This window comes from Glycine soja, chromosome 8 (assembly GCF_004193775.1).
Source record: "Glycine soja cultivar W05 chromosome 8, ASM419377v2, whole genome shotgun sequence".
Lineage (NCBI taxonomy): Eukaryota > Viridiplantae > Streptophyta > Magnoliopsida > Fabales > Fabaceae > Glycine > Glycine soja.
Genome location: NC_041009.1, coordinates 34,838,758 through 34,860,103, shown reverse-complemented (window position 1 = coordinate 34,860,103; position 21,346 = coordinate 34,838,758). Strand labels below are relative to the sequence as shown.

General features: G+C 36.2%; 1 pseudogene; it reads left to right on the top strand.

Annotated features, from left to right (window-relative positions):
* LOC114424103 overlaps window positions 1–21,346 on the top strand; it is a 38,278-nt pseudogene that overhangs the window by 16,625 nt on the left and 307 nt on the right.

Genomic DNA, 21,346 nt, shown 5'->3' with positions numbered 1-21,346 from the left:
ATCAACATACTCCCAGTAAGACGGATCACGCTTTGTGGATGTTTGACTTCTTTTCATCGGTTTCTTCGGTGCACCTTTAGTGTTCACCTTTGATGGAGGAGGGCACATAGAGTTATGATCAGGGTATGCGATTTCTCGAAGTTTACTCTTCAGATTCACTTTGCCAGCCACATCAAGTTCATCAAACCTTTTAGATATGACCTCTATTTCTTCCTTGATGGTGACTTCCGTCTCACATAACCCTTGGTCTGAAAAGAAAAGTCTCCTCCAAAAAAGATGGACTGACTTCAATGGGATGCTGGTAGCAGTATACCTAGAAAGCTCACATGTACAAGGAAGCCCGTGCGTGCTTCTCATCACACAACCACAAGAAGAGAGATTGTTGCCGAGATAACGTAGACGGTCAATCTCAGAAGCAATCTGATTTAAAGCATCCCTCGAAACCATCCCAAGAAGCCTCTTGTATAAGGTTTTTTTATATACATGGCCAACCACATGCGTACTGGTTTCAAAGGATGCTTTAATTTCGACGTGTTGCAGCGTGATCATGTTGTTCATGGCATCCCAAACACTACATAGGTCTCCAACGCTATTTTGTAGTACTCTTTTGAGAGCCCAATGAGCTGATTCAACCCTAAATTTAAAATACACAACAAACATGAAAATATACAACAATTAAATACCATTTAATATTAATCGTTACTAACAAATAAAATCAGTTGTTAATACCTGTTTGTTGTTGTGTTGCCTAGGTGCATGACCTTATTCGTCCATGCTGTAATAAATTTTTCCTTGTGGGGGATAATCCATGTGTCGTTAACATAGTCAACGAACATCGGCCAAGGCGAACAAGCAACTTGAAACTTCTGATATGACTCATGGAACTCGTATTCGGACGGACAATCAACCAAAGTACCCCAGTTATCCATTACATAGTCCCACGCATTTTTTTCCCCGATTAAAGATTTGCACTTCGCCTTCACATTCTTATCAATATGAAACCTGCACAACAAATTAGTAGACTCGGGAAACACAGTTTTCACTGCATTCATCAGTGCTAGGTCTCTGTCAGTGACAATAACAAGAGGGAGGCGATCGTGTCTTAAAAATAGGCCTCGAAATCGTTCCAAAGCCCATATAATATTATTAACACGCTCAGCCTCCAGATATGCAAACCCAGCAGAGAATGTCATCGCCGTTGGTGTCACTCCAACAAAGTCAAGTAGTGGGAGTCTGTACCTGTTTGTTTTGTAGGTACTGTCTATAAAAAATACCAGATGACATGCATTGCATAACTTTACTGCATCTGGGTGACACCAAAACAGATCACGCACCACAACTTCATCCTTCAATCTATGCCAATGAATGTATTGATCACGTTCGAGAAGCTTCATCAGATGCTGCATTTCGGTATCAGCTCCTCTTATTGAAGAACGATATGCACTTCTTGCATTGTAAATTTGCTTTATCGTGGTGTAACTGTCGGCATTGTGTTCCTTCAACGTTAGCAAGATATTTTTCGGTTTCACCATCGACTTTGTCATATCAGCAATAATTTTCTTTTCTTCCTTAGTCAATCGCCCGGCGTATGGATGTCCAACTAAGGACTTCGCCAATTCATGATTATGAATCCCACAGATCAACTTCACCATCCAACCTTCCCCTCCACGCACTGGTTTCCCACGAAGCCTGAAGGGACAACCACATTTCCTACTCCCGGTGTCTTTTCTAACGAATTCTTTATTTCTACACTTGTACGTACCACTCCTTTCACACCCAATTAACACAAATGAACTTCTTCCTCTGCTACCGGTCTCTGTGTCAGATCTCATAATCACTGCAACAAATCCATTTTCATGGGCAACTGTTCGAGCCCATTGCAAAACATCATCTCGAGTAGCGAATACCTACAACGCAACCCTAACACATTAATTTTCATACAAACCATCAATTCAACCAATGACTCAAATTATCTATGATTACCTGAGATGTATTAAAAGCATTTGAACAATCGACATGTGGTTCATTCACTCCACATTCTTCTTGATTATCATAATCCATATGAACTTCTTGTGACATCGCAAAGTCATACCTCCATTGATCTTCGTCCATCTTAAGGACATATGCATCATACACAAGTACATTCAAATTATCATATAACCACATCCAAAAATTTACTACACCTTAAATAACAAACATATTAATAGGACATATGCATCATACACGACTATATTAAAATTATCACTATATTCTAAATTTATAACTACATTATTTACTTAAACTAAACTTATCACTATAATAAACAACTAATAAAACATTTTTGTACCATTATACATTTAAGTTACCTAAATCATTTAATATTATACCATTATACCTAATTAAATCAATAATCCACAACATATATAAAACAGAAATAAAAAAAAATTATAAAACAGAAATATATATATATATACCATTATAAAACAAAAAAATTATAATCCACAATATATATCATTATACCTAATTAAACCAATAATTCATTATTAACTAACAGAAATATATATATATATATATATATATAAATTATAAAACAGAAATTAAAAAAAATTACTAATAATTTAACATTACGGAAGAAGGTCTTCCGGAAGTGGTGAAGGCCAATTCCGGAAGAAGGTCTTCCGGAAGCACTTCTTCCGGAATTGGCCTTCGTAACTTCCGGAAGACCTTCTTCCGGAAGTGGTCATTCCGGACCTTCCTCCTTCTGTGCCTAAAATTTCTTCCGGATACACTTTTTACTGTTTTTCTTCTCTAAAAACTAACCGGAAAATGAAATAAACGCGTACCTCCGACAAAATAGGAACAACAGCCACTAATAAAACTTCAAATACGAAACACGGGACCACCAAATCTTCAAATACTTCACTTCACGGGACCACCAACAAACTGCTGAAGGGACCACCACCGAAACAACAGCAAACGGAAGAAACAAACAAAGCAAACGGAAGAAGAAACAAAGCAAACGGAAGAAGAAACAAAGAAAGCGCAGTAAAACACAGCCTGAAGACGTTAATTTAAAGAAATTTACACAAGGGCAAAATCGTCATTACATACGCATTAAATATTATTTTATTTTTACTTATTATTATAAAATAAAAATTCTTTTTTCTTCATTTTGTTATAAAACAATAATCACGTTTAGGAATTAATTAATTTTTATGGTTTAAATTAATATTTGACATGCGCGTAAAAAACAAATTATAAATATTAGTCATAATTACGTTCACTAATTATTTAATTATTTATGCATAATAATATTAATTATTTAATTATTTAATTATTTATGCATAATAGTATTAATTATTTTATAAATTAGTTTATGCAATTAAAAGTAAATTATTACAAAATAAAATATTTGTTAAAAAAAAAAACTAACTTCCGGAAGAAGCTTCTTCCGGAAGACAATGGAATTCTTCCGGAAGAAGATTCTTCCGGAAACATTCCGGATGACGTTCTTCCGGAAGTTGTCTGTGAGTACTTCCGGAAGACACAAATTATTCTTCCGGAAGAAGATTCTTCCGGAAACTTTCCGAAAAAATTATTTCCGGAACTTTTCTGGGAGAACCTTCTTCCGGAAGAATAATTGCTGAAGGGCAGTTTCGCCACTTCACTGTTTGCTGGGTGCCCCAGCAATAATGCTGGGTGCACGTAGCAACTCCCTACTTTGTTCTGTCAATTGGTAATACATTCTCTATTCTTTTCTGTTCTCACAACGGGTCGTGGACTTCCTCTGCTGGCTGTTGTGTGTCCTAAGTCCGTATTCTGTTTTACAGCCTACCCTTTTGTTTCATCCTATTCCTTGTGTTTTGTTCTAATAGGTTTTTCTTTGGTTTAATTACAATTTTTATTCTTAACTTTTCAATTTATGGAATTTTATCCCAATATATTAATTTGACTCATTTTATTTTCTATTTTTAAGAAACTTATAAATTTTAGCTTATGACATAATTAACTTTTTGTCCCAATTTTTTAATTTTTTTGGCAAATTTTAATCCAACTTTTTTTTAACAAATATTACTCCTAACTATTTATTTTTCTTAGAAAAATTTATCCTCAACTTTTGTGTTTATTAGTGGATAGATGACAGGTAAAATTTATAAGTTTCTTAAAAATAGAGGGTAAAATTCACTAAATTAATTTGTTGTGGTAAAATTTATTAAAAAATGGAAAAATTGGAGTAAAAAGTATAATTAAGTCTTTTTTTCTAAATAAAAAAAACTTTATTGGTCACACTTGAAGTCACCGTAACATCATCTACACTCATTTAATTTGGTTTTTGTTATTGATTTGTGCCTTTATCCGAGATTGGTAACCATGATGTTTATCCACATTTGAATGAGTCTTCTTTGTTGCGTCCTATATCGCTTTAGCTGTGTTGTAGTACGTGATGTTCTTCTCTTCAATCTCATTGGTTATGTTTATCAGAAATGAATAAGGTCTAACTCAACCCAAAAAAGATAGCTAAAGTGGAGAGAGGATTGTTTAAGTCTTAACACATAGGACTGAATATCTTGAGCGTAAGCTGTAAAGTCTGTAGGACTAAACATCTGTGACTGGACGTAACTCAACCCAAAATGAAGGGATGAGGATTGTCTATTTCTTATATAAGGATTAATTTGGTCAACATGGCTAATGTGGAGAAGTAGTGTTCAACAATCACGTCATCGGAATACTGTTTTAAAGCTTCCATTTGTATTGTTGGGTCATCTTTCTCCACTTGTTTTGCATCCCTGGTTATATATTCTTCTTTTCCTTGGAAAAAAGGTTTAAACTTCGGATGAAGTTTATCACTTCAGTTTGTGGCCAAATGATAGGAAGAATAGGTCCTTCCAGTCAGGCTGGTTGCTGTCTCCAATATAGATACTATCTCTGATCTGTTAGTCTTTTGTTTGTTTGCCATGAATGGTGCAACATGTAGTTTGAAATCAAAGATGGCTCTTCATATTGTGCTTTGCTACCAAGCAGAAAATATTGTATTTTCCTTGATTTGATTGTTGGGAATTTTTAATAAACCTTATAAAATACTAAATGAGCACCAAAACACATTATGTCAGATTATCAAGAGGTTTTAAGGAATACCTGAATTCATAGAGTTTGGTTAACACGCAGCAGAATCTGACAGTGGTCACGGACAATTGATTTAATGACCTTTCTCAACCAAATCGCCTTCTTCCTTATGGGACCTTCGTTTTCTCTTCAGATGGGGAGAGGAGAAACTGTTTTATGATTTGGTATATTGGGGACCATAATCATGTCTTATGTTTTAAACCTATTAGGATTCCCATTATCCCCTAATGGGCCAAACTGGTTTCTGCTCATTAAGCCCATATCCATTATCTGTTGGCAGTCTAATGGGTTCACTTAAATAGATCACTTTATATTAAACTCATTTAAATGTAAATAACTAATATAAATGTTATAATATAATATGTAGCCCATATTAATTAATTAGGAATTATAAAATTCCTAACAATCTCTCACTTGGGCTTCATATTAGCCTTAGACATTTATATCACAAAATTCTTTAGGTGCGCAAACGTATGTTATTTACTTTTAGACTCCTTTTATACAATCTGGTCCATCTCATATAGCAACAGGAAACCACTGCAGTTTTCATCACAATTTTGTTTGACTAAGCCACAATGATCACCACTGTTACTCCGATGACATAGATCAAATATGGATAAGCGGCATGGAAATTACATACAATGTGATCTTAATCATGTCTATTTCCAACTAGTCCAAACTTTATTCTTTATAGAGATCAATCCAAAATGCAATACAAATATTGCACACAAACAAACTCATAATGAAATGATAAACTTCAACTTTATTTCTGCAGAAAATCCAAATAACAAGATGTTTGCAAACCGTAATATATAGAACATGAGTACGACTCCCACTAAACTAAGGTACTATCATGAATTACACTCATATGAGCAGTGTGCTCGTGAAAAAAAAAAAACTTTAGTATCATACCTTTAGTAAGTGGATTAGCTAGCATGGAATGAGTTCCTATATGTTCTATACAAATTTATATTTTCTGGATTCTTTATTTAACAATCAAATACTTTATGTCAACAAACTTTTATTTGGTTGAATCCTTAATAAGACTGCTAAGATATTGTCTCAATAAACACCTGATGGCTACTTAATGTTGGCGACAACAGGCAAACCGGTTACAATAATTTAGCAATCATAAATTCTAGTATAATGTCTCATAGCAAAATATTAACTCCACCAACATGGTTAAATGTGGATCCTTATATAGAGTGATTGCTATTAAGACATTTTGAAAAATCAAAGTCAAAATACCCAATGATCTCTAAACTTCTAGACTTTCGATATGAAAACACGTAGCTTCTTGTTCTCTTCAATTAACGCATAATGCGCTTTACTACTTCTAGTGTTACATATCAAAATTACTCATATATCACCTTAGGACTCCCTTTTCAAACTCTAAATTTTAAACATGCAGATTTGGAATTCAATTAACGCATAATGCGCTTTTCTTAAAATTACACAATTTAACCAAAATAATCCTTTAAAGATACTAGAGAAAATGTTTCTTTATAGTCAATGCCTTCCTTCTTAGTAAAGCCTTTAGCAACTAGACGAGCCTTATATCTCTCGATATTACCCTTTTAATCCTTCTTGATTTTAAATATCCATTTACAACCAATAGGTTTCACACCTTCAGGAAATTCAATTAGATTCCAAAATTCATTATCATTCATAGACTTCATCTCATCCTTCATGGCATCAATCCAATTTTGAGAGTTAGAACTGTGCATAGCTTGACAGAAGTTGATTGGATCATCCTCTGTTAAACCAACACCATCCTTATGTTCTTGGAGAAATGTAATATAATCATTTGAGATTGCATTTCTCCTCTCTCTAATGGATCTCCTTAATGACACTTCTTGAGGTTGTTGAGGTTTCTCTAAAGGTATTTGAGGGGGAACCTCATTGTTGTCTTGTTCCGAAACAATATCAATAGTTTGAACATTGTCTTCTATTACTGGAGTTGTGTCTTGAACAATAATAGGTATGAGGACTTGATCACTGTAAATAACAGGTTCTTCCTCAAAGACAACATTCTTTATGTTCTCTTTCTTCCCAAACTCAACTTCCTCAAGAAATCTCGCATTTCCCATCTCGAAAAAAGATCTTAAGGAGGGATTGTAAAATTTATAGCCTTGAGAGAGTTCAGCATAGCCAACAAAATAGCAGCTAATTATTCTTGAGTCCAACTTTCTTTCATATGGCCTATAAGGTCGTGCCTCAGCTGGACAACCCCAAATGTGCAAATGTTTAATGCTTGGCCTTTCCAAGAAGTTGAAGGAAAAGGCCCACAAATGTCTGTATGCACTAGTTCCAAGACGTCTTTAGCTCTTTTGGCACTTAATTTCCTTATGTTTGTTCATTTTTCCTTTATGCATTCAATACAGACCTCAAAGTCTGATAAATACAAAGGGTCAAGAATTTCATCCAACACAAGTCTCTAAATTCTTTTTTTAGAGATATGGCCCAAACGCTTATGCCATAAGGTGGCTGAATTCTCATTCAATTTTTTCATTTTATACCATGTGAACTTATTTGCAGTATTTCATTATAGGAACTAACAACATCAAACATGTAAAGATTATCAATTAAAGAATCAGAACCAACCATATTTGAATTTTGGTAGAGACTAACTTTATTATTTCCAAATGAACAAGAAAATCCAAATTTGTCCAAACTAGAAATAGAAATCAAATTCCGTCTAAAAGACGGTACAACAAAAGTCTCAAACAAATCCAAATAAAATCCAGTTTTTAAATGTAATCTAAAAGTTCCAATAGGTTCCACTGTAACCTTTTTGCCATCACCCACAAAGATGAATCTTTCATCATCACTTGGTGGTCGGCTCCACAGGCAACCCTGCATAGTCATACTTATGTGAGTAGTAGCACTAGAATCTACCCACCAAGTATCTTTAGGTACAAAAGTCAAATTAACTTCTGAACAAACTAGAGTAAGAAATTTACCTTTTTTCACACGCCATACGGCATACTTGGGACACTTTTTCTTCATGTGTCCCGACTTCTTGCAGAAGCAACAGGTAAATTCCTCATCTTTATTTTGTTTCTTTTACTGAGAAGTCTCTTCTGTAGCACCCTAAGTCTTCTTCCTTTTCTTATTTTGAAAGGTCGAAGTCAAGTGAGCACTTTCAGTCCTATCTCTTTACAGCCTCTCTTCCTCTTGCATAGTGAGATATAAGCTCATTGAGGGACCATTTGTCCTTCTGAGTGTTATAGCTCACTTTGAATTGCCCAAAGTGTGCAGGAAGTGAGATCAAAATCAAGTGTATGAGCAGGTCTTCACCAAGCTCTAACTTAAGTGACTTGAGTTTTGATGCGATTTTGGACATCTCCATAATGTACTCCCTTATGTTTCATTTGCCTTTATACTTCATGGAGATGAGTTTAGCCAAAAGGTTACTCGTCTCCGCCTTTTCATTTTTGGCAAAGTATTGCTCAATTTCCTCAAGGAATTTCTTTGCACTTTGACTCTTAGAAATAGAGCCCCGAAACGCCCCTGGAATAGAGTGTTTCATGATCATAAGGCACATTCGGTTGGACCGATCCCACTTCTCAATTTTTTTTACCTCATTAGAGGTTTTCGGAGTGGAAATGGGTCGTTCCGTCCTCAATGCCAAGTCCAAATTCATACAGCCAAGAACAATTTCTACGACTTCCTTCCAGACCTTAAAATTTGTCCCATTCAGCATTAGGATAGAATTCACTTGGGCAGTAACATTTGCAACACTGGTAATATTAACTGAACAGAGAACAAAAAAAAACACGTTCACAAATAATCAAGCAAGCCATATAAAGTATATATATAACAAGACATACAAATATTTCCCATAACAGATCCATCACAAGATACCTAGCACAACATTAATTATAGTCTTTGGACAGAGAAATTAATTTGTAATTGGTACTCTCAATGCAATGATCAAATATTGACAATTAGTTCTGACAAATAATAGTCTTTCTTTGGACCGACTATTATTCTCATGGAAAAAAAACTTAATAATTGTCACATATTTATCATCGCAGGTATGTTATTATTTGGCCAAATTGCGTCTTCCTTTGGGTCGAACACAATTCGCATAAATAATTCCATACTAACATCCATGCAATTTAATTAAATCAATTTACACAATAGAGGTTACTTTGGCAACATAATGGTTCAATCAATTTAATTAAAATTACTGGACACACAATCAAATGGAAAAGATCTGTAATGATTAAATTTGCACAAATTTGCACCCAATTGTGATAGCAGTAAATGTTTGAAAAACTACATCATGGTAAACTAATTATGCACCCGAAACAAACATATCACGATACTATCACAAATTTATACCAACCACATGAATAACATAAATTATCAGCTTATCACCGTTTCATAAAAAAAAAACAGTTGGCAAAAAAAAAATATATATATTTGTATAAGACAAAAGACCATTGTCTTATTACTTATTCATATAAACAATGTCACGTACTAAATGCCAACACCAAATACGTAGAACCTTTATCCCAAATAGAATAATATGTCAGCAAATGCAACACAAAAAAAAAATTGTGCAACCTCGTAAATCAAATGCAGAGGCCCTTTATTAATTCCAAAGAGGAGAAAAACTTTATGGCCATAACACATAAATTTAGGGGTTTTACAATTTTATTGATCAAAATAGTTTCTCCCCAAAATAAAATTAGGGTTTATATAACTAAAAAGATCCAGATATAATACATATTAAGTAAAGCTTTAAATCCCAATAATCTAACAGTAATGGTGACTCTGATACCACTTGTTGGGAATTTTCAATAAACCTTATAAAATACTAAATGAGCACCAAAACACATTATGTCAGATTATCAAGAGGTTTTAAGGAATACCTGGATCCATAGAGTTTGATTAACATGCAGCGAAATCTGACAGTGGTCACGAACAATTGATTTAATGACCTTCCTAAACCAAATCGCCTTCTTCCTTATGGGACCTTCGTTTTCTCTTCAGATGGGGAGAGGAGAAACTATTTTATGATTTGGTATATTGGGGACCATAACCATGCCTTATTTTTTAAACCTATTAGGGTTCCCATTATCCCCTAATGGGCCAAACTGGTTTCCGCTCATTAAGCCCATATCAATTATCTGTTGGCAGTCTAATGGGCTCACTTAAATAGATCACTTTATATTGAACCCATTTAAATGTAAATAACTAATATAAATGTTATAATATAATATGTAGCCCATATTAATTAATTAGAAATTATAAAATTCCTAACATTGATTGATTAGTGGATGGTAGAATAAATAGGGAATTAGGGTACTAACAACTGTACACTGATCTAGGATAGGTAATATGAGAGGCACTTACACTGCTTTAGTTTTACAAATATTAGGATTGTTACACTGCTTTACATGTTACTGAAGAAAATATAGCTCAAGTTGATCATGCATGTATTTAATCTTTTTCAGATTTTAATGACATAAATAAATGTACCCAGAAGATATGCAAGAACTAATTCTTCCAGTTATGGTTTTATTTTGCTTCTTATGGTAAATGGAATGTTATTTGATTGAGATTGTTATTATATTGCATATCCCACCAATGATTAACACAATTTATTTGCTGTCTTTCCTTCTTATATCAATGCAGATATAGTTTGTTTAACCTAATAGATCACTTTCACAGTAGAGGTCTTTATCGGTCCATCTTTTTAAGGTAGACACTTCATTGATCCTCAAGTGAGTTAATTTTTAACTCAGCTTTTCATTGTATTAGACTTTTAAATGACTACTTATATCTTACAGCATAATGGAAGAGGAGGAATCCCTACGAATGTTTTCTCCAGAAGTAATGATTCAAGATCCAAACATTGGAAATGCGAATTCTCTTTTACCTCCTGTAGTTTTTTTTCATGGATCTGGGAATTATTCCATACCATTAGATGCCTGGTTTGTGCCCATTTACAAGGGTTTTACATTTTTTGGTAACAATATAAAACAGGAATTTTTATATTGATTGGCCCATTAATTTGTTATGGTTTAGTTGGGAGCGTAGTGAGTGATAATTGTTTCATGGAATATTTAATTGCCAAGCTGTGTAATGGCTGAAATGCTGAATAATTTTACTTAGCAATGAACAACTTAATTTAACTCCAAGTTATTCATAATCATACAAAAGAAACAACATAGAACGACCTATGACAGTTCCTTGTCCCCTGATGATGTAAGCTCCATTGGAGCTTGTAGGCCTTGGATCTTCTTCATCAATGGATTCCTTTGCTTCTTGAAAGATAAATGGCAGCGGAATGGAGAAGGAAGAGAGAGAGGAGACGCCACTTCAAGGAGAAGATGAGTCTAGAAGAAGCTCACCACCATAGGAGGCCGTGGATAAGAGCTTGGAGGAAGAAGGAGATGAATGAAGGGAGAGGGAGAGAAAAGCACAAAATTTTGTGCTCTAAAAGAGCTCTGAAATCTGAAGTTAATATTCAAATGATCAAAGTTTCAAAAAAAATGCACACACATGACCTCTATTTATAGCCTAAGTGTCACATAAAATTGGAGGGAAATTTGAATTTCAATTCAAATTTCACTTGAATTTGAAATTGAATTTGTGCAACCAAACTTTGGAGCCAAAATTTCACTAATTAGGATTAGTGAATTTTAGTTATGGTTCAGCCCACTAATCCAAGATCAATTCCAAGATTCTCCACTAAGTGTGCTTAGGTGTCATGAGGCATGTAAAGCATGAAGGATATGCACAAAGTGTGACTATATGATGTGGCAATGGGGTGTAGTAAGCAAATACTCACCTCCCCCTCTAAAATTTAATTGGATTGGGCTTCTACCAATTCAATTAAATTTATTTCCAACCACACACATCAAATATTCACTTAGTGCATGTGAAATTACAAAACTACCCCTAATACAAAAACTAGTATAGGTGCCCTAAAATACAAGGGCTGAAAAATCCTATATTTCTAGGATACCCTACCTACAATATGGAGCCCTAAATTCAAGGACCAAATATAATGACATCCTAGTCTAACATGTACAAAGATAATTGGACCCAACTTTGGCCCATGGGCTCAGAAATCTACCCTGAGGTTCATGAGAACCCTAGGGCCTTCTTCAGCAACTCTAGCCCAATCCTCTTGGAGCCTCTTGCTCATGGCTCTAGTGACAGACAGGTCCCTTCCTAGGGAGGATTGCATCATCCCCTTCCCCTTGAAGAGGATTTGACCTCAAATCTGTTAGTTCCTCCTCCTCAATATCAGCTCCACCTGCAAAAGGAATTAAATCAGAAATGTTAAAAGTGGTGCTGACTCCATACTCTTCTGGGAGGTCCAACCTATAGGCATTGTTATTGATCCTCTCCAAAACCTAAAAAGGTCCATCCCCTCTAGGGCTAAGCTTGGATTTCCTTTTAGTAGGGAATCTATCCATCCTAAGATGGAGCCAAACCCAATCACCCTCATTAAGAACTAGCTCTTTTCTTCCTCTATTGCCTTTAGTTGAATACACCTTTGTTTGGTTCTCTATTTGGTTCTTAACCCTCTCATGCAAATTCTTTACAAACTCTAACCTAGATTCCCCTTCTTTATGTATAAAAGAAGTGTCCAGTGGGAGGGGAATGAGGTCTAACGGTGTTAGGGGATTGAACCCCATAGACAACCTCAAAAGGGGACTGCTTGGTGGTTCTATGAACCCCCCTGTTGTAGGAAAATTCTACATGAGGAAGATACTCATCCCAGGACTTATGGTTGCCTTTCAAAGAGCTCTTAAAAGGGTGGATAAAGACTTATTCACTACCTCTGTTTGCCCATCAGTTTGTGGATGACAAGTGGTAGAGAAAAGAAGTTTAGTTCCTAGCTTAGCCCATAAGGTTTTCCAAAAGTGGCTAAGGAACTTAGCATCTCTATCTGACACAATGGTCCTAGGCAAACCATGGAGTCTCACAACTTCCCTGAAAAAGAGTTTTGAGATATAGGAAGCATCATCCACCTTGTGGCATGGTATAAAGTGTGCCATCTTGCTAAACCTTTCCACCACCACAAAGATAGAGTCTACACCTCTTTGGGTTCTAGGAAGCCCAAGGACAAAGCCTATACTAATGTCTACCCAAGGTGCAGATGGGATGGGTAAGGGTGTGTATAGCCCATGAGGAATCACCCTAGACTTGGCTTGTAAACAAGCCACACACCTAGTGCAATGCTTATGGGCATCTTTCTTCATATGGGGCCAATAAAACTTTTCTTTGAGTAAGACAAAGGTCTTTTCTATCCCAAAGTGGCCCATGAGCCCACCCTCATGGCTCTCTTTCACAAGTAATTTCCTAATGGATCCTTGGTGTATACAAAGCTTTCCCTCTTTGAACAAATACCCCTCAGCCAAATAGAATCCATCTTGGGCCTTTTTCCCACAACTCTCGTAAATGGGAGAGAAATGTTCATCTAAAGTATACAAGTCCCTAATATTATCAAATCCTAAAATTTGAGCTCCTAGGGAGCAAAACAATGTGTGTCTCCTAGAGAGGGCATCAGCTACCACATTTGTTTTTCCCTTTTTGTATTTGATAACATATGGAAATTGCTCTAGGTACTCTACCCATTTTGCATGCCTCTTGTTTAACTTGCTTTGCCCTCTAATGTACTTAAGTGATTGATGATCACTATGAATGACAAATTCCTTGGAAACAAGGTAATGTTCTCAAGTTTGGAGGGCTCTGATTAAGGCATAAAGCTCTTTATCATAGGTGGGGTAGTTGAGGGTGGCACTATGAAGTTTTTCACTAAAATAAGAAATAGGGTGCCCACCTTGTAACAATACAGCTCCAACTCCCACTCTAGAGGCATCACATTCTAGCTCAAAAGTTTTAGAAAAGTCAGGAAGAGCTAGAACAGGTGCCTTAGTAAGCTTTTCTTTGAGCAAAGCAAAGGCTTGCTCTTGTTTTTCACCCCAGGTAAATGCCATATTCTTCTTCACCAGCTCATTGAGAGGTGATGCAATTGTAGAGAAATTAGGAATGAACCTTCTATAGAAGCTTGCTAACCCATGGAAGCTCCTAATATCTCCCAAACTTTTTGGGGTGGGCCATTCTTCGATGGCCTTGATTTTCTCAGGGTCCACTTGGACCCCATTTCTACCAACTACAAAACCTAAAAAAACTATATTATGTACACAAAAGGTACACTTCGCTATATTTGCATAGAGGGTGTTTTTCCTAAGGACTGAAAGAACTTGTCTGAGATGTCCTAAGTGATCATCTAGGCTCCTACTATACACTAAAATATCATCAAAATAAACAACTACAAATCTACCTATGAAATCCCTTAAGACATGATGCATAAGCCTCATAAAGGTGCTTGGTGCATTAGTGAGCCCAAAAGGCATCACTAGCCATTCATACAAACCAAACTTGGTCTTGAAAGCGGTTTTCTGCTCATCACCCTTTTTCATCCTGATTTGGTGATAACCACTTTTAAGATCAATTTTTGAAAAGATATTGGCACCATGAAACTCATCAAGCAAATCATCAAGTCTAGGAATGGGGTGCCTATATTTTACAGTGATGTTGTTGATGGCCCTGCAATCTGTACACATTCTCCATGTACCATCCTTTTTGGGCACCAACAACACTGGCACAACACATGGGCTTAGGCTCTCTTGGACCCAGCCCTTCTCCAACAATTCTTTAACCTGAGACTTTATCTCCTTAGTCTCCTGAGGGTTAGTCCTATAGGCTGGCCTATTAGGAAGGCTTGCTCCTGGGACTAAATCTATTTGGTGTTCTATTCCCCTTAAAGGAGGTATCCCAGGGGGTATCTCTTTGGGAAATATATCACAAAATTCATGTAAGAGTTCTTGGACCTTTGGGGGTAAGGTCTCAAATGTAGGAATTGTGGCAGTGCTAAGGGATGTTTCCCTTGATAAGAGAAGGTAGAAAGATTGTTTAAGAAGGAGTGCTCTTTTAATATCACCTTTTCTTGCAAAATGATTTTCCTTCTTAACAATCTTCTTGGAGGAATCCTTTCCCTCTTTTTCCTTCCCCCTGGCCTTTGAAGACAAGGCCTTACTATCCTTCTTTTTCTTTTGTTTTTCTAATTTTTCTTCCTCATCTCTCTTATCTTTCATAGTTAGTTGATCTTTGGCCACTTGTGAAGGTGTTTGAGGATGCAACACAAATTTAGTTCCAAGATGAGTGAGGGTAATCTCATTAGTTAGGCCATTATAAATTATCTTCCTATCAAATTGCCACGGCCTTCCTAAAAGAATATGTCCTGCCTCCATGGGAACTATATCACAATTAACTTCATCCTTATATATCCCAATGGAGAAAGGTACCTTCACTTGTTGGTTAACTATCATTTCCCCTTGCTCATTGAGCCATTGAAGTTTACAAGGTTTTGGGTGGGGAATGATAGTGAGGTTCAACATGGAAACTAATCTTGTGCTACAATAATTGCAACAAGATCCACTATCCACAATGAGAGAACAAGTTTTATCTAAAATTTTGCATCTTGTATGAAAAATGTTCTCTCTTTGGGATTGAGATAGATCACAAGATTGACCACCAAGGAGCCTTTTAACCATTAAGAGGTCACCTTCTTCATGGGGGTAGACTTCCTCACTAGACTCTTCACCCCTTACTTCATCTTCACTTCCACTAGAGGAAGGGCAAGAAGTAGTCTCCTCTTGACTACTATAAATGTCTTGACCCCTCATGATCATGGTTTTCTTTGTGGGGCATTGAGAAGCAATGTGAGCTCTCCCAAGACAGTTGAAGCATTTAATGTTGCTAGTCCTTTCTTGGGAACTAGTCTTAGGGGTGTATTTCTCTATGGTCTTACCCTTATCTTCTTTGGGTTTTGAAGGTGCAGCCCCCAAATTCCATGGGCTTGGTCCTTCCTTGGATAGGAGTGAGAGCCATAAGATTTTGAAGAAGGCTTTCTTTTAAGTTTTTGCTCCACTCTTATACAAAGTTAGACTAGCTCATCTAGGTCCCTATATGGAAGGAGTTCAACCTTGTCCCTCACTTCCATATTAAGCCCACTAAGGAACCTAGCTATGCTTGTTCTTTTCTCCTCCCTAAGTCCAGATCTTAAAAGCAGTAGTTCCATTTGTTGTCTATATTCTTCAGCACTCATACTCCCTTGTCTAAGCCTTTGGAGCTTGTTGTCATACCCTAATTTCGTCTGGGGATTATTATTTGATGATATACAACCTTTGATTGGCCGCTTCGAGATACTTGGCACCCTTTGTAGCACAATATGTGAAGTCCCGAGACGTACCGAAAATCAAAAGGAAGCAGGCTTACGCGATCCGTGAAAATTCCGTAAGGTGACGGAAATCGAAAGGAGGTGTTTTCCGCAATCCGTGAGTTTTCGTAACTTCTTCGAAAGCTAAAAAAGAGTAAATACATAATCCGTAAGGATTCGTAACCTTGCGGAAGGAAAATAAGTATCGTTACGAAATTCGTAAAGTTTCGTAACGTTACGGAAAAAGAATTACCAAAAAAGGTAAAGAGGGTGCATTTAGTAAAAAGGGGGGGTACAAATAGCAATCAGGCCCACTTGGGCCTTCCAGATTCTTCCTCCAGAAGGCTGTTGCTTCTGGAGGAAGCAACCTTGCTTGCCTGGGTGAGCTGGGTGGCAAGCTCCTGCGCTATTTTGCTATAAATAGGGGGAGGAATGAAGGGAGAAGGGGTTCAGCCTTCTTGGCACTTCTTATTCTCTCGAAATTGCTGAGGAAAATTGTTTCCGTGAAGAAAATCCAAGCCGAGGCGCTTCCGTAACGTTTCCGTGAGTAATTACGCGAAGATTTTCAACCGTTCTTCGACATTCATCGTTCGTTATTCGTTTTCTTCAGTCTTCAACTGGTAAGTACCCCAAACCGAGCTTTTCAATTCATTCTATGTACCCGTGGTGGTCCACGTTTTGTTTCATGTATTTTTATTCTCGTTTTCATTCGCTTTCTATACCCCCTTTTGACGTGCTTCAGTCATTTATTTAAATCATTTCTCGCCTAATCAAAAAATAAAATAAATTTCCACCGATCATTTGAATTGTATCATTCGTTAATTTCGGTTAAAATGAATTCCGACCGTTCGGTCGTGCCATAACCACGTTGGAAATCAAAAAAGAGGTAAAATAATAATATAATAATAAAAAATATCTTTTAGTAAAATGAAGCGAAAAAATCAATCGGACGTTTTCTCTTTGGGATTTCTCATTCTTAATTGGATTGACTAATAACTAAAGTGAAACTAAGGCTAAAATCAACTCGCCTAGTCAAGCTCGTCCACAAAAAATAGGGTTTGAAAGTTTATCATTTCAGTTTCTTACCAAGTAAAAAGGATCATTTTTAAGGTCCAACGCCTTAAAAATGATCACAAATTCAAGTAAAAAGAATCGCTTGATTCACTCTTAAGAAGAACTACATAGGTCTGATTTCCTCTTTGATGGAGGGTACGCAGGAGCAAGAGCCCCGCTTTTGTCGACCTCAAAAAATAAAAAGAAATAAAAGTTAAGATAACACAATTTCACAATTCTAAAAAATAGGTTGTTGTCCTTTGAGACAAACGTGAGAGGTGCTAATACCTTCCTCAAGCGTAAATATAACTCCTGAACTTAGAATTTTTATTTTGACCGGTTTCCTTCGGTTTTTCCGACGTTTTCCACAAATAAATGTTGGTGGCGACTCCGCGCATCTTTCCTCCTTTGGAAAGCGCACCCATGAGCCTCGCCTCGCTCGCCCGCAAAAGGGCACGTTGCGACACTTGTCCATAAGTTCTCTTTCATAGTAGGAGGGAATGTGCCTCTTCCTAAGGGCACTCTTAAGATCATTCCAATACTCTACTGTCGGATCCCCATGAATCCTTCGTTCCCTAACAAGGGAAGTTCACCAATAGAGGGCGTACCCTTGAAAGCTAAGGGTAGCCAATGGAACTTTTCTCTCTTCACTAATATGATGGCAAGCAAAGAGTTGTTCAACCTTCATTTCCTAATCTAAGTAGGCCTCAACATTATCTTTTCCATGGAAATATGGGAGGCTAATGTTAACCTCTTGAGGCCTTCTATCCTTTTCTCTTCTTTGGGAGTGATGTTTAGTATGTGAACTATGGCGTCCTCTATAATAGTCGCTAAGTTCTTCACTTAAACTCTTGCAAGAGTCATGACTACTAAAGGAGGCATGTTTTTCTCTTTTCATTTCTTTCATTATTTTTCTTCTTTCTTCCTCTCTTATTTTCTCTCTTTCATCTTGACTTATTTCTTCCACTCTTTTTTTACCTTTTTCTTTTCTCTCTTGTTTTTCTTTCCACAACTTAAGGGATCTCAACTCATCTAATATCTTATACAAGGGGTCCTTAGGAGTAGAACCCTCACCATTAACACTAGATGAAGAATGAAGACTCATGTTGGTTCCTAAGTTATGGTTCTTTCTTGTTGGGGGTTTGAAAAAAAGGTAAAAGAAACTATGGTTGAAACTAGCCAAAATAAACACTAAAAGAGGTGTGAAAGATAAGGTAAAAACTAATTGGTAAAAGGCAAGCTATCTAGGCGGTTTGACAATGGAGGATAAAGGAAATAAGCTATGAAAGTAAGCAAGAAATTAAAGTGCAAGAAATGCAAACTAGGCGGATCCTAAGAGTGTTTGGATGACCTCATTTAAGGTTCCCAACAAAACACTCACTATCCTAAGGGAAAATTGCCTAAAATTATTACACACAAATGGAAGTAGGGTGATCTATTGGAGGCTCCCAACTTACTTCCAATGAAAGGCCTTTTTGTTACAAAATTTGAAAGCAAAACAAATTGTCAATTACAAAATTACAAAAAAAAGTCCTCAATTGTGGTGGCTATTCTCTCTTTAGTATTTCACTCAATTTGGAGTGCTTCTTAGTCCAATAGCTCTTAAGGTGGTTGGCCCCTTGCTTCTTGACTCAAATTCTTCAAGATATGGCACCAATCCTCCTTTCCAATTCCCTATATGGCAACTCACAAGCAAGGAAACAAAGAGACAAGCAATAACCAAAGACCAAAAAAAATGAAATGAAAGCTAAACCAATATAGTTTTAACAAGAAAAATTTCCAAGGATTATTCAACAATTAAAGCAAGCTAGGACTCAAAGAGAAACCTAGAATGACTCTAGAGTAGAGTAGAAAAACTCTAAAAAAAATACTCAAGAAACCTCTAGTTTTGGCACTTGTTTTCACAATAATTTTCAATTGAAATTTCAGAACTAGGATTGGTATAAAATAGGCACCAATTATAGAACAAATTTTGAGCCAAAACAACAAGCACACTTTCCTTTCACTTTTTTTTCCTGGACACTGATTTTTCTGCCAACTTGTGCGATTTTTCTTATTTTTTCCTTTAATCCAAATCGCTTGGTTCTTTTTTATAATTTTGTTCCAGATGTCTAGAAAATTCAATAAAACTTTCAGCTCAAAAAACATAGTGACCAATTCCCAGTAATTTATACAGGTTCGTATGTTCAAGTTGCCAGCACCAGCGATTTCAACCTAGAAATCAAGAGTAGTGTTTATGTTGCTTAAGGCTTGGATAGTTACAATTTGTGTTTGCTTATGCTCAATTATCTTGAATAACACAATTCAAGAGAGCTTAAGACTTATTTTGATTCACAAATCCAGCCACAACTCAGCACCACAACTCAACTTCATCATAGGTATCATGTAGGAAACATAGAAAACAAAAAAAAGTTCAAGAACAAGACTACTTGTAGGAATTGATTTAGAACATGTTATGAACTAAATAACATGCATGAATTAGACTCAAAATTAAAAAGATAGGCTAAGAATGACAAGAATACATGAACAAATGTATCTAGAATGCAATCAACAAAATAAAATTCAACACAAACTTAGAACATAATGTGACAATTACTATGACTAAACATGACTCTAAGACAACATGGATTAAGTGATTTACACTTAGATTTTTGTGTTTTTTTTAATCAATATTTTGAAAGAACATTTAGATATAAGGTTCAGCACAAGAATATTATGAATGAAAAATGATAGAACCTAAAATCAACACAAAAACAAGATTCAAGAGTAGATCTACAAAATTTGAACCATAGAAATGCAAGAACAAGTGTAGATCTAAGATTTAATCGGTTTATTTTTTTTGAATCTACTCTAAACAGCACCAAACCACAAGACAATGGAGGATATACATGGAGAATAAGATGAATAACAAGGAATTAAAGAGAATTCACCGAACAAAAAGATAGAGGAAGCAAAAGAACATCACCTAGATGAAGATGCTCTTGATACCACATGATGTAAGCTCCATTGGAGCTTGTAGGCCTTGGATCTTTTTCATCAATGGATTCCTTTGCTTCTGGGAAGATAAATGGCAGCGGAATGGAGAAGGAAGAGAGAGAGGAGACGCCACTTCAAGGAGAATATGAGTCTAGAAGAAGCTCACCACCATAGGAGGCTATAGATAAGAGCTTGGAGGAAGAAGGAGATGAATGAAGGGAGAGGGAGAGAAGAGCACAAAATTTTGTGCTCTAAAAGAGCTCTGAAATCTGAAGTTAATATTCAAATGATCAAAGTTTCAAAAAAAAAATGCACACACATGACCTCTATTTATAGCCTAAGTGTCACACAAAATTGGAGGGAAATTTGAATTTCAATTCAAATTTCACTTGAATTTGAAATTGAATTTGTGGAGCCAAACTTTGGAGCCAAAATTTCACTAATTAGGATTAATGAATTTTAGTTATGGTTCAGCCCACTAATCCAAGATCAATTCCAAGATTCTCCACTAAGGGTGCTTAGGTGTCATGAGGCATGTAAAGCATGAAGGACATGCACAAAGTGTGACTATATGATGTGGCAATGGGGTGTAGTAAGCAAATGCTCACCTCCCCCTCTAAAATTTAATTGGATTGGGCTTCTACCAATTCAATTAAACTTATTTCCAACCACACACATCAAATATTCACTTAGTGTATGTGAAATTACAAAACTACCCCTAATACAAAAACTAGTATAGGTGCCCTAAAATACAAGGGCTGAAAAATCCTATATTTCTAGGATACCCTACCTACAATATGGAGCCCTAAATACAAGGACCAAATATAATGACATCCTAGTCTAACATGTACAAAGATAATTGGACCCAACTTTGGCCCATGGGCTCAGAAATCTACCCTGAGGTTCATGAGAACCCTAGGACCTTCTTCAGCAACTCTAGCCCAATCCTCTTGGAGCCTC